Below are 14,917 nucleotides of genomic sequence, written 5' to 3' on the forward strand. Positions count from 1 at the left end.
TGACTAATTGTGTTTAGTAAACTATCCCATTTAGCTACTCTTGTGAGTTAACTGTCCTTGCAGATGTTCTTTTCCAGTAAACAGGAAAGCATTTTTTAGCTCTACCTAATGTAATGTTATTTAGTTATCATCTAAGTGATCTTTATTAAAATAGTCTTGAATTACTTTAGAGGTTGTCCTCTAATTTTTCAAGTCTGAATTGATATGAATAGTCTCTTCTTACTGCATTGCAGCCTTTGTATGTGACATTAGAATGTAAGAATTTTTATATTTTAGATATACAATTTTTGGATTTACACAAAGCAGTTCTTTGAAAACTTTATACTGTTGAAGAACCTTTTTAAAGCCTATTTTTTTTCCTGCTACATGGACAAATAATGGTCATATTTAATTTTTGGATATCAGATGAACATTTTTGTAGGAACACTTCTCTCAACAGAACAATTATGCATTTGAGATTGACAGAAGTTTTGAAAGCCAGTTTTGACTATGTCCATTAATAAATCTTCATTTACCCTTTTCTGACTTCTTTGAAGTAAATCTTGTTTTAAGGAAAGTAGATATGAAAGTAAAAAATTAATATTTGCAGCTGATTCAAATATTACTGCCATTTATAATTCTAGTATTTACTAAAAAACATCCAAATGTCAAATCTCAGCGCAAAATCCATCATGGTTGTACTCCTATAGTGCTAGAGGTTTAAATGTGTACCTGAAAATCTTGCTGTGTTCCAGAGATCCCTCCAGGTCATCAGCAGTCAACAGGAGATGCTCCTGGTTCCACTGGCCCTGTAGTATCAACTTCCTGTATCCATCCTCCACTGTACCCCCAAAAAGGCGAAGAAATATGGCTCTGGGGATTCTTTTTATGCTGTTACAGGATCCAGTTTATAGATTTTAGACATACTTAGGTAAGGGCCGCTTTGTTATCCAGTTGCTACTAATAAAACTCAACTAAAGCCAAGTTACGGTAAAATTCAAGTATTAGCGCTCAAGTCTATAACATTCAAAACAGACTAGACCACACGGTTTAAAATATTTTTAGACTAAAATGAGAGGTGTTGCAGTTATCCTTGCTGCACATGCCTTGCATCAAATTGTCTTTCCCTCACTCACTGAGTTGACTTATATCTATGCTGTCAAGATGGCAATCAGGTTTATACTCTTACTGCTTGTCTTAAAACTCAAATTACACTTGCCCAGAAGGTTTTGTAAGATAATTTGTAAAGCACACTTGGTGACCTCTTACATTTCACTATACAAGGTCTTTCATTGTGTATAAACATTCTATAACAACCTGTACTTTAAACTGTTTTATACAAAGATCTCTGTAGAATAACTGAATGATAACATTTGACTGAGACCAGATGTATTGCATGGTGAGATCACCCATTTATAATTTTTTCCCCTCCCTAGACATAATGTGAAATAATAAACTAACAGAAACACAGGAAACAGCAGCAAGTGTTTATGATATATGAAAATGTGTAAAAAAGCTGATAAAGAAATTACCAGTATGTGCTTCTTTATTGGCATTATTGCTGAGAACTCCTGCCTGAACAGGGCTAGAATGTTTATTTCTGATGAACTTACATAGAGAAATTGAAGCACTTTGGATGCATTATTGTTTAACTGTACTGTTACTATCAGAACTCTTCATCTATCCCTTGTTGGTGCAACATTTTCTTGAAGCTCTAACATCTGTGATGCAGGGAAATCATTCAGTTCAACCCTATAGTCTATTTTTCACTGAGCGTTTGTATCATCAGAGTCAAATAGAAGATTTTACCTATGGAAAATTCCCTGGATTTCCCTGTTAGGCTGCACATTTAGCTTACAATTTCTGTATCAAGAGAACACATATTCTCAGTCCCTAAACTGAGCAGCACTGTCTCTTGAAGGGTAAAGCTAATACATGGCATTACATGAATCATTATATTCATTAGCATTCATTGCCAGAGGGGTTCTGGCCACTTGAAAACTTTCAGTGTGTGACAAAAAACTCAGAGAACAACAGAAACCAAGATTACTTACCTGTTTTTGAATTCAAGCAAGACAACAGTTGAGTGTGCAAGAGACCATCTAGCCGAGTCAATTGCAATGCATACTTCACTGCTTCAGTGAATTGGGACCAGAATATTTTTTTCTGTGAATGATCTGGCATTTGTGTGAACATATACCTCCTCAGTTGCAGGATTTGGTAAGTTTTTTTTGTTGAACTTCCTGAGATTACTCTCTACGCATTTCTCCTGCCTCTTGATGTCCCACTGAGTGGAAGCACAACCATCTTGTGCATCTGCTTCTCCCCCCACCCACCTCTGGTTTTGTATCATCTGCAACCTTCTGAAGAGTGAACTCTCGTCTCCTTTTCAAGGTCATTAATGAAAATGTAAGTTGTGCTGGCCCCAGTATTGACACTTGTGGTACAGCACTAGGCTCCAGCTGCACTTTCAACTGCTTATCACAACCCTCTCTGCCTGACCCTTCAACCAGTTTTCAGTCCACCTCACTGTACTTGCATAACCCATACTTCATCAGTTTATCTATGAAGATGTTACAGGAAAGTGTCAGAAGCCACCCTAATGAGGATGAGATAATCAATGTCCACTGCTTCTCCCTCAGCCGCCAAGCTAGTTACCTCATTATTGAAGGCAATCGGGTTGGTTAACTATGATTTCCATTTCATAAATCCATGCTGACTGCTCCTGCAGTCTTTCATGTCTCCTAAAGTTACTTCCATGCTGCATCACCATCCCAGTGATTGAGGTGAGGTTGATCAACTTGTAGTTTCTTGGATCTTTCTTCCTGTCCCTCTTGCAGGTAAGAGTGAAATTTGCTTTATTCCAGTCTTCAGAAACCTCCTTGGATTGCCATGCAATGGCATCAGTCAGCTCCCTCAGTACTCACGGGTGCTCTCTGTCAGGCTTCATGGGTTTATGTAAATCCAGATTACTTAAAACTTCCCTAATCTGATTCTCATCAACCAAGGATATCTTCCTTACTCCAGGATTTGCCACTGGCCCAGGGGGCCTGTGATTCCCAAAGGCCAGTTTTTTAAATAAAGACTGAGGTGAAGAAGACATGGAGTATCTCAGGTCAAAACCCTTAATCAGAAACATGTTTGGCTTGATTCATTTGGTAGAGAGTTTTTGTAGACTTTTTCCTGAACTCCTATTACGGTGTTGTAGATCCCAGCGTTTTCAGACCCTGTAGACGTTATACCCATGGAGGTGGGAGTCTGCTATACCATGTGTTCGTGCCTCAGTGTCATAGCAGAAGGCACCAAAGTACTGCTGAGTTTAAGGATTCCTGTATGTGGAATGCGAATGCAGCCTTAAGGTTATGGCAGGTTACAGTGCATTTTCCTTGATTTTTTTTTTTTTTACCCCTGACTCTGAGAGTTTAGAAATACTGATGTCAGATGGTAGCTAATTTTATTTGCTCTGTTTTCACGGTGACTAAACAATGCTGAAAAGAGAGTTAAGTGACTTACTTAATTTGTAAGTGGCGTAGTTATTTCCCCTACTTCTTGAAATTTATTCAATCATGTGTTTTGCGTAATTATTTAGTTAATGTTGATTACACATAAACGTTAGATATGGTTTTCTAAAACCTGTTACACATCCACCTACTAAATAGATTCTCTGAAATTATTAATATTTATGCTTTTATACTTTAAATCTTCTTTCTTTTTCCCCAGCTAGTGTTGGGAGAAAAGTTGTCACACTAAAAGCCTGATTTCGTTCTGCTCTTGTACGTGCAATCCATTTGCTCAGTGGGATTCCACCTAAGTATAGAAAAAAGAACATCACACTGGGGAATATATGCACCTAACAGAGACCTGAAAGCTTCCAACCTTAAGCTTTGCTAATGGTAAATTACCTTAGTGATCTTACTCTGTTCTATTTCAGGCAAGGTTAAGAGAAAAGCAAAAAAAAAAAAAAATGGCCTTGCTTTCTTCAAACTTAATTGATAATGTCTGTCCTGTTATTTTAAATTGTTATCTGTATCTTGTATTTGCTTCGAGACAAAGAAGACAGTGTTGAACTTTACTTCTTTTCTTAATCTGCCAGGAGCTTTTTTGTTGACACAGCTGGAATATGAGTTAAAACATAACTCCTTGCTCTGCTCAGAGGTGTGTAGCAGATCACAAATTTTAGTGTTGCGTGTTCTGTTCCATACAATAAGCTTTAGCCTGTTTCTTCCGTAAGCCCACTGCAATTACTGGAGCCACACAAGGAATGAAGCCTCTCACAGCTCAAGTAAAGGCTTTGTTTGTGACCTGTTTTGTCTAGCACTGTGTCAAAAGATGTATAAATTATTTTGACCCCTTGTTTTTTTTGTTCTTTAATCATAAGTGAAAGGAATAACCACATACAGTGTTTGTTTCTCCCTTTAATAATAACTACTGCACACTGGCAGAGGTGACTTTAGAAATAGTTTAAATAAACATTTCAGAAAGAGCATTTGAGCACTTTAATTTGGTTCCCAAAAGTTGTTTCCTAAAGGTTTCCCTGTCAGTCACTGTGAGGACTGATTAATATATAAGTAACCTTTCCTTAGCAAGCACTGACAACACTTCTGTAAGTTAAACTTTATTCTGTTTTTCCTGTGCCCATATTTTATAAATATTTTAGATTTCCAGAGGATCATTTAAGGTCATTCTGTTAACAAAGATTATAATTACGTGCACTGTAACTGGATTTGTGATGGCACACTGTCATTTTCTGAAGAATAATTGGGAAAATATTAATAATGATACAAAGCAGATGGATAGTTCAGATTAACTATTTCTTCATTAGGAATTACACAAATTGTAACATTTTAAAGGACATCTGTAGGAATACAGAGCATTCAGCAGCTTCTAAGAGATACTGTACATGCATGGTTTCCAATAAAGTAATTGGTTTCTGAAATCACTTAATAAACTTTTTATTTCTGCCCAAAAATAAAGTTTACACTGGTGAAGCTAAGCCCTTTCTGGAGTTAAATTTCTAGTTTTAATTATGATATCAGTAAACTCTTTCACAACAAAGAAAGGGGCAAGATGTGCAAGGCAAGCTGGAGAACTGATAGAAATAAGTGAAGTTAATGGGTTGTTCTGATAAATAGACACACTGTATTTGATGTTAAAACGGTGTCTAGTAGAAATTGTGGAGCATATTTCTATTTTAGAAAGAATAGATAAATCATAGACCTCAACCCAAAAAACCTACAGGAGTTACCCTAAAGTTTGTAACTAGAGTTATAAACTTGTATCTCTTGCTGTTGCTGTGAGTAGGTGAATGTTACTGCATTTAATTTAAATAATTGTAGTGGCAGGAACTAATGGAATGTGTTGTGGTTTATTTTTCTAGAGTTCAAGAGCATAAACACATTTTTTATTTTTAATTATTACTATTTTTCCAATTCTAGATCATTTTTTTTTTTAATTCTAGATAAAACTTATGGTATTTTATACTGAACTGCTGAAATAAGAGTAGATTATGCAGTGTAAAAATTGTTTATTAATATTCAGACATGCCCTTTTATTGCAAAAGATACACAACACTATTTGGATTATAGAAGGTAACAGACATGGAGGTGGCTCAGGTTCAACCACTTGATATTGAGTGTTAAGAGTTTGGTATTATTGGTTAGGTTGTTTAGCCCACTCTGTTTTCATCATTTGGTGATAAAAAGCAAGCAAATAATATGAAAATGCTGAAGAGAACCTTTTCGAATTGCTGTTTTACAGTTTAACATTCAGCAAATTTATCTCGGCCTTCTAAATCTGTTGCACTGATCTAATGTCTTACTGCTCCAGATGCTACTGATCTCCTTCATAAATCATTATTTTTCATTTCCTGAACCAGTTCCTTAGTTAATTGTTTCCTTCAGGGTAAACAGTTCCTTCCACAGTGGTCATACAATCATCAACTCATAGAAGGGTTTGGGTTGGAAGGGACCTTTAAAAGTCATCTAGTCCAGCTTCTATGCAGTGAACTGAGACATCTTCAACTAGATAAGATTCCTCAAGCCCCATTCAACCTGACCTTGAATGTTTCCAGGGATGGGGCATCCACTATCCCTCTGGGCAACCTTTTCACCATTTCATTGTAAAAAACTTCTTCCTTATATCCAGTTGAAATCTACACCCTTTCAGTTTGAAACCCTGACCCCTTGTCCTATTTCAACAGGCCCTACTAAAAAGTTTGTTCCTCTCTTTCTTATAATTACGATTTATGTACTGTGGAAGAAAGCAGTCTTGTGAGAGCTCTCACTTTTGCTTTTCCCTGTGTTCTAATGGCAAAACTGGTTAGTTGCCCGATGTCCTTACTTTGCTGCTTCTGCTTTTCTGTTGGTAGTTTGCAATTTCCTTTACCTTTATCTCTCCATGAGTTCTCAAAAAGAGGATAGGAAAGTGCTTTGCTCTTTCTATTCCTCGACATTTCTTCCCAGGTCTCTCCTGCAATTTTGTAGTGATAATATTTTTCATGGAGTAGCTTTGGGAACCAGACCATGCAACAACCACACTGGTGTCCTGGTTTGTGCCCTTCCAGTATTGTCTCCTGACTCCAACTCTGTTTTCATTCTGCACAACTTGAGCACACACAGAAATGCTGAGTAAACACCTGTACTGGCAGGTGTCATTCTGGAGATGAGTAAGATGACATTAATTTAAAATAGGTGAGGAAGGGAGGTTAATTAAGCACTTGATTAAGTACTCTATCATCAGAAAAGAAGGTGTTTTTTTTTTTGACAGGATCTCTCATCTCTAAGTTGATGTTTCCTGCAGCGCAGAATGGAAATGTTAATAACAGAAATTTGAACGAATATTCCCTCTGTAACAAAAATAAATAAAAAAATATATTTTCTTGATAAAACTTTTTTTAGCATTGGTAAGTTAAAAGATAATACTAGCAATTTTTTTTTGGGGGGGGGAAGGAAAAAGCTATAGGAAGCAAATTGGTGGGTAAGGTACTTGGAATGCATTGGGTATTAGAAAAACCTATTTTTTGTTCTGCTACAACTATCTCGTAGTGTTTCTGCAAGTTGATTGGAGTCACAGGGAATCTAGGGGTGAGGCAACTGCAAGAAAAGGACCACTCTACTCACTGATACAGGTTTTCATTTCTGCATTGGCTGGGTATTGCCAGAGGTGTAAGACTCCAAGCTCTTGAGCTACAAGCTTACCAGAGGGTTTTACTTTAAAAATATGCAATTGTCCAACAATATACACAATCCTCTGGAAGTACTAGAAGAGCCTTTGGTTCCTTTAACACTTTAAGAGAGAGCACAGAAGAGAAGATGCTGCACATGTTTTCTCAGTAGGTACTTTACTGGTAAACTTTAGAAAATAAGGGAACTTGGCTCAAGTTTAAAGGGTAACATTCAACCAAAATAAAGCATTCTGCAAAGCAATATGTTGCTTTAGCAATTTGGCACAATTTAGCAAAATCCAACCCACTTATTCTCAAGTTACCCAAAATAATAAGAAAGGAGATTAAGAGAAGAAGAAAGAAGAAGAAAGAGAGAGAAAAAGAGAGAAAATATAGCTGCCACTAGAGAGTCCTGTGCAAGTCCGGCTTCCACATGACCAGATGGTAGGATTGAAACGAAGATGGAGAGCTGCTTTTATTTGCTTTGGCCCCCCTGTGTCCACACTCCCCACCCCCAGCCAGGACTTCCAGTGTACCAGCCAATCTGGGGCTGGGTCAGGAGCTCTGAGCAGTGGTGTGGGCATTGCTCCCGAGATGCCTTTCACTGACAGCTGCTCCAGGGCTGCCCAAGGAGGCTTGCATGAGCTGCAGTGTGGGACAGGGAATCACCTCATCTCAGTGAAATTCAACCTGTCCCTTTCCCCTTGACACACACACTTTAGTTGGTCCAAGCCAATAATTTAGTGTCTCACAAAAGGACAGCTGGGGCAGGGTGTGCTGAGGAGGAGCATGATACACTTGCATTTTTGGTATAGTGTGTATATCCACGTGTGGTAGCTGCAGTGGCCCTGCTCATGGACATGGTCAGCACCGCAGGCTCAGAGGAGAGGCCATCCAGTGCCAGCAGTGGTGATGGCCCAGGCCCAAAGGGCAGAGCTCCGTTCCCCTTCAGTGGTTCAACCCTGGGATCCTCCTGCAAGGTTACAGCCTTGTTCATGGTTTTACTCCTGGGTCATTAGCAAAGACCTCACTGATCCCTCAGTCAGTCTCTTTGACTTTCTTCACGTCTAAACCCAATAAGCAATTGTTAGCCAGCACACTGCTTCTGGTCTCCTGCCCTGAAGGCCTTGTAAGGATGGGAAGTTCATCTATGCTTCTCCCCGGTGCGTTGCTACACTGGTAGAGTGGGCAGATGTTGTTCAGACTTCATTTTATCCAAGCACTGCTCTCAAGTAGATTTTACCCCATAATATTTGGCATGTCTCATTTTGTTTTGTTTGTGACATGGAGATAATGGCCACTTTTCATTTAGGGAATGCTTCTCTCCAGAAATACATTTTTAGTACATTTTCACCTATGCAATACGGGGGCTGTCTCCTAGCAGTGTGTAACGAGTGGGTGTGTGTAGTGCAACAGGGCTCTTCAACGTAGTCTCTCAGCATCACCAGCAGCTGCTGTGAACAGAAAAACATTTTGTAACTGGTAGTGGTCATTTAAAGTGTGTGACTGGTGTTGACAAGAGGCATGAGAATGCTGTTGACTTTTAGAAAGCAAATGGTTCCTATTTCAAGTTTTAGTCACGATGAGTTTTAAATACTTTGTGAAACAGAAGTGTGTTCAACATGGTGACATCTTGAATATACATTAGGCTTGAAAAGACTATTTAAACTTTAATTTTCTAAGATGCTATATTTGCTGTCTTATGAATGAGGCTTACTATAAATTGTAGGTTCTTAATCAGACTAATTTTATAGGAATAATTCCAGAACATTTAATTTGTGATAGAATTAAAATTATTAATAACTCAGTTGAATAGCCAGTGTTAACAGTGTGTTGCTTACTCATACCTCTGGGGAATGTTAGGTAATCAGCAGCTATCCTCTACTTTGGAAAATATGTTTCTTAGAGTTACCTTCTTTTCAATTGCATTTTCTCCAATGGATATTTGCCTCTTTTGTTAAAAAATAGATAAATAAAACAAAAGCTTTTTCAAAGGAGCTTATTTATGTGTTGAGGGGAAAACATTTGTATTTGCAAATAAAAAAAAATTATACTAGTATGATGGTAGAGACAAACCTTGGCTAATCCTTTAATACAGTGGTGAAGGCATTAGAACAAATTAATTCATTGTTAAAATATTGATGGTTCCCAGTTTGGTAAAAAGAGAAGATTGAGGTATTTTTATATTTATAATATATTTTTAAGAATATAATTTCTGTGTTTTTTTCTTGTCTAAATATGTTAATTCTATGCCATGCCACAGTATTCTTGTGAAGGAGTTTCATGTTCAGAGATCCTTGTTAGGTGTTATGAGAAAAAGTTTAGGTGTTAATACCACCGTTACACTTCTCTCTGAAAGAGCTTTTTTTTTAGTAAAATACCCTCTCCCTCATTTCCTTGAATTTTGACATGTGTGTGTTTTTTTCATTTTGTTTGCCAGCAGCTAAAGAGGCAGTAGATTTGATCTGGCAAGTCATTTGGAAAAGGAGGAGTGGAGAAGTGCCCTGTAACCACTGAACAGTAAGTGCCTGGTTTACCTGCTATTTTAGTCACAGAAGAAAGTAGGATACACAGATGGATTGGTATGAAACTTTTATAATACTGAGAGGCATAAAAAAATGTGCACGCATGGAAGTATAACTGTTCTGAAATACTTCAAAAAGAAAGCCAAGAGGTCTGCTTGGATGTAATTATGGATCAGGTCATGAGCAGGGTTGAGGTATACAATGTAAATTATTAAAAGCCAAAACTGAAAAGTACCTTAAGTGAAATTCTGTTACATTGATTCAGATACTAAGTAGCTTTAAATATTCAATATAGAAAGTCTCTAAAATTAGAAAACGCAGTTTGGATGTGTGCACACAACTCTGCCCTTGAAAACTAGGAACTAATTGAATAAAGGCATGCCTGTCAACTGTATTTGCATGCTATTAAAAACACTGCTGTGTTTTATCCTGAAGATGACTGTCAGTTTTGCTTGCAGCATGCTTGTCTGTTAATTCTAATGCTTTTTTGATTCACGTCAAATTAAAATTTCGTTTTCGAAAAGCAGGTGTTAACTGCTTTCAGTTTCTCCCCAGCAGAAAATATCTCTGTAGCAGAAAGCGCTATATAATAATAAATCTAACAGGATAGATTTGGATATGAGAGGCTAAGTTGGAACACTAAAGTATGAAACTTGGACTTAAAAGTGTTTAGACACATTTACAGGTGTATTAAGCGCTTAAACTGTTGTCTGAGGACAGTCATAAAAGAAAAATATTTAAACTCTGCACTTAATGTGCAATACTTTAAGAACTTTGCTACTTCAACAAATTAGTTTAAAATGAAATTTTTGCTTTTCTTACAATTGAAAATCTTAAGTCATCCGAGAGTGAAGTTCATAACGCTAAGTTGTACTTTTGTTACCTTAGAAATTATGAACATGGCTTTAATACACAGTAGTGTCTTTTGTTCATACACAAGTGTGGAGTAGGAGAACACCATAAGATCTCCCTGACACTGGGACAAACTGCTCCCTGTGTACTTTGATACACACAGAACATTGATCCTTTCGGAACAACAAACAGCAGGGTTGGGAAGCAAAAGAATGGTGTTGTATTTTTTTTTGTGTGGATGTACCTGGCATTCAGGCTGGACCCAGTCAAATCAATCTGCTTGTTCTTTGCTACTGGATGTACAACTCTCAGCTGTGTTCCCTCTCTCCTTTGTGGTACCACATCTGATGCTCCTTCATTTCCTTGGGAAGCCAGTTGCAGCACAATAGCCAGAGAAAGACTGACTCAGCCAAAAATCTGAAGGGTTTTCTGTCCATTAAGTTAGCTAGATTGAAGTGAGATGGCAGGCAATGAGAAGAAAACCAGAGGAAGTGGACCACAACTTTCAGCAGCTTTAGAGTACTGGAGAAAATAATCTGTCTTGTCTAGCCAAAACCTCCCTCCATCCACAAAATTTAGATTCAAAACTTCTGTCTCTGAGGGACTGCATAACTCCTTCTACCATCTCCTTGGGTTTTGGATAGAAATAACTTCAACTCCTGAGTAATAAATACTGGTTTGCTATAAAGGAAGGAAGGAACTGAAAAACTGAGAAAATCAATAAATTACATAAGCTAGAGGAGTTGTGGTATTATAGTGGAAGATTAGGTGGTTTGGTTTTTTTTTGATAAATATTACATATTTTAAGATTGACTGTGATATTACAGGACATCTCCTGGTGGTTGGTAGAAATATGGCTTGAGACGTTGTCTGAAAACAAGTTGCCATGGGGATGTAGCTGCAATACTACATTAATAATCAATGTCAAGGCTGTACGGTAGACATCAGTGGTTGAATTGCAAGTATCATGGAAGTAAAACCAAAAACTTTGAGTAAAATATAAAGAATTATGAAGATTACAAGACTTATAAGCCTTTTGCCTGAATTTTGGAGGCAGTAAGATATTTGATCTTATTTTCAGAAATGGAGGTTCTGATCTTAGGTTATTGGTATAAATCCTGCCTAGTCTAGTAAGACTGGAAGGGTTGCTACTTAAGGACACATTTCTAAGGACAATTTTTCTACACATTTGACACTAATAATTTTCTTATTAAAGATTTTATTTGAAGAGATGGGGGAAGTACCTGTGTTATGGGTCCATAGGATATTTTCTCCAGTTTGTCCTGAAAGACTGTTTTTCAGCACAGTCACAACATGTGAGTGAGTTTGTGTTGGGAATAAAGACTGATTACTTTGACATTAGCTATTCGGGGCCTTGTCTGTGTATATGAGAAAGTTCATGATTACTAAGAATGTTCAGTCAGTGATGAACAGTTGTTCTGATGGTCTGTAATTGTGCAGAGTGGGAGTATATTGACATGAGTAGTACATAGCTGTCACTGAGTTTATTTAGGAAATACTGATAATTGAAAGACCTGCTGTTTTTGTGTACTGTTATTTTGGTGGTGTTATTTTGTCACGTAAATTTTTGACACATTGGATTTATGTTTAAGTGTCAAAATAGGTAGAAGTACAAATTTCTCATAAATTGTTTGCTTTCAGTCATTTATTTTGGTACATATCAGAGGATTGATGTCCTGTGAGCTGTGTCTTACTACTAGTGTGTGTAGTCAGCTTGCCTGAAGTCTCATTTCCTTTCTCCCTGGTGAAAATACAGTAAAAAATGAATTAGAAAAAAGTGTGGTCTCTGGTGCATTACTTTCATAATGTTATTGCTAAAAGCAGCTGTAGGTAATGGAGATGGAGCTCCATCTGTCTATGACTTCTTTATTCTAAATTACTCATTCTGAAGAAGTGATTTTTTTTAATCTTTGCTATCAATGAAATATAGAAATCCAATAGAAAGACAATTTTAGAAATGCAGATATTTTCCCCTGTATTTAAATGTTTGTGTTTAGAATAAGATAGTGTATATACATAACCTAATTGCATAAAAACAATATGATTTTTATTAGTTACAGTCCACATTATAAAAATAATAAAGGGTAGAGGATGAAAGAGGGGGAAAAAACCCCTAACAGTAATCTGCAAAATTTTTCTGTTTAGCTATATAATTGTTTTTTGGCAAAATTTACTTACTGGTAGTAGTAGATTAGTTTTATTTCATGTGTGTAAGGCAAAAGACCTAATGGACATGGCAAAAATTAATAGGATATTTGCTGGAAGAAAGTATGGCTAAGTAGCATTATGGACCTAATAATATTGAGACATACCAGTGCTGTGCCTTCACTTTCATCTATTAGCTAAAATAACTTAATTTTTGCTTTTAGTAGTTTATGAAGATTGCATATTTGAATGATTTACTATTCAAGATATGTTATGCATTTTACAGTGTTCATATAGTGTATATTTATCCTTTAATAATCACATTTTAAATGGGAAAATTGCATAGAAAATGCCCTTGTTTATGCATTAAAACTCTTATATCTTCATAGCAGACCATATTTCTCAGACATTTGTTTGAATATATGCTGAAATAAACAAAGTTGGGCTTTTCCTCTTTATAATGCATTGGTCTGTTCTTGACCTCTTTTTACAGAGGGACATGTCACTGATTGACAATATCCCTTGTATACTGCAGATAAATGAGTTCTAAGAAAATTAGCCTACACGTGTATCAATATACACAGAGTGTCTGAACACAATGCAGGCATTTTAACACAGATGCCTGATCACGTAGTGCAGCCCAAGCTCAGTCCTTTTCTGTCAGAGCTGGAGAGATGCTGTTCACAAAAAATAATTGTTCTCATATGTATTCCCCTTTTACAGATAGAATAACTGGAAACGTATGCATCAAGCAGTTACGTTAGAAGCATTTTGGATTCCTGATCACATTTTTTTTCTCCCTTTTCCTTTTGTATTTTATATACCTTATGTAATTCAACTATTTATTATATGCTTCTAAATAAAATATAAATTATTATTTTGAAATATAAAATCTAAAAAATAACCCCATAACACACTTTTTATTAGTTTAGAGTTTGGTGTCCAAACTGATCAACACGATTATGAAAACATTTATGGAAGGCAAGACTGCAGTTTAATGAATAATTCTCCTTTCAGTCCTTTCCCCAGTGTTTTCCAAGAGTAATGTTTACAATGCAATCTAGTATTGAACTCCTATTTATTATTTCTTCTCTAATGATAGAATTAACTGAGGTGAGAAATATCTGGTTTCATAAAATGTTGTAGATCATATTAGGTAAATTGTTGCAAAGGCTAATGTAATCTATAAAACTCAGAACTTAGTATTTTATAAATTTCATGCCTATAATAAATTTATAAATTTCACACCTAAAAACTAAAAAGTTTTCTAGATTGCAGAAAAGACTATTTAACTCTTTGGAATAGTAGAGCAAATGAGTGTAATTTTTTGCTTACTTTTATTTAGGAGAAATACCATAAAATAATATTACTCTATTAAGTCATCAGTGCTGATTCAGAATTGTGCGAATTCTTTAATAATATTATTTATTTTCATTATCTTTGATTAAGCAATGAATATGACATTCTTTACTGGATACTTTCTTCTTTGTTTGTATATATCTTTTCATGTGTCTCTTAACTTTTCATGCATAATAAATCTACATCATTGTAATAATCACATAAGAGCCCTTCTTCTTTATGCAGGGGGCATACCCAAGTGTTAAACACTAGTCCATGTTGCTTAAATCTGACAAAGGTAGCTTTTACAGACTCTGTTCAGTTTCAAGATGTGTATAAATGCAATAATGTCAGCACCTCAAAATTTAGAGTTTTAGAAAGAAAACTAATACTCAGGTTTCAAAATTACAGCAAGCTGCATGATGATTATGATGTGTTGGAACTGACTTCATAATCATGAAAAAGCCATGACAGCTTTGGTCTGCTCCTTTAAGACAGTCATCACCTCAGAAAACAAATGAACAAAACATTTCTCTGATGTTTCTTCAGTATAGGATGGTTTTTGGGACAGAACATCATTGCTATATATATATTTTATTCCATCAGCCATTACCTAGGGGTTAAAAATTAGCTTTGTGACAGGCCTGTCACAGTAACCCCTTAGTTTGCTAAGTTGTTTTAACCTCCTGTGCAAACAATTTCTCTATTAAGAAGAAAGAGGCCTAAAGCTTCCTTAATACCATTATATCTGCATCAGATCAGGATTATGAACTTTTATTAGCTTTTTAAGCTTTTCTAATCACTATGGGTAGGTTGGGTTTTTTTGATAATGCTGTGCTGTGTTCTGCTGAAGCTTGTGGCAGTGGCAGTTCATTTTGATAACTGCGTCCTTTTA

The 14,917-nt window shown here is 36.2% G+C and overlaps 1 protein-coding gene across 1 annotated transcript in view; it reads left to right on the top strand.

Annotated features, from left to right (window-relative positions):
- The window catches only part of LOC114065404 (cadherin-18), a 183,474-nt gene that overhangs the window by 47,696 nt on the left and 120,861 nt on the right, over window positions 1-14,917 (top strand). The window contains exon 2 of the mRNA XM_027899300.1: window positions 9,585-9,661. The gene's annotated coding sequence lies outside the window, so the exon portion shown is untranslated. The remainder of the gene's footprint in view (window positions 1-9,584; window positions 9,662-14,917) is intronic.

The sequence above is a fragment of the Empidonax traillii genome, unplaced genomic scaffold (genome assembly GCF_003031625.1).
Source record: "Empidonax traillii isolate 1590-97213 ecotype Southwest subspecies unplaced genomic scaffold, ASM303162v1 scaffold656:size372004, whole genome shotgun sequence".
Taxonomy (NCBI): domain Eukaryota; kingdom Metazoa; phylum Chordata; class Aves; order Passeriformes; family Tyrannidae; genus Empidonax; species Empidonax traillii.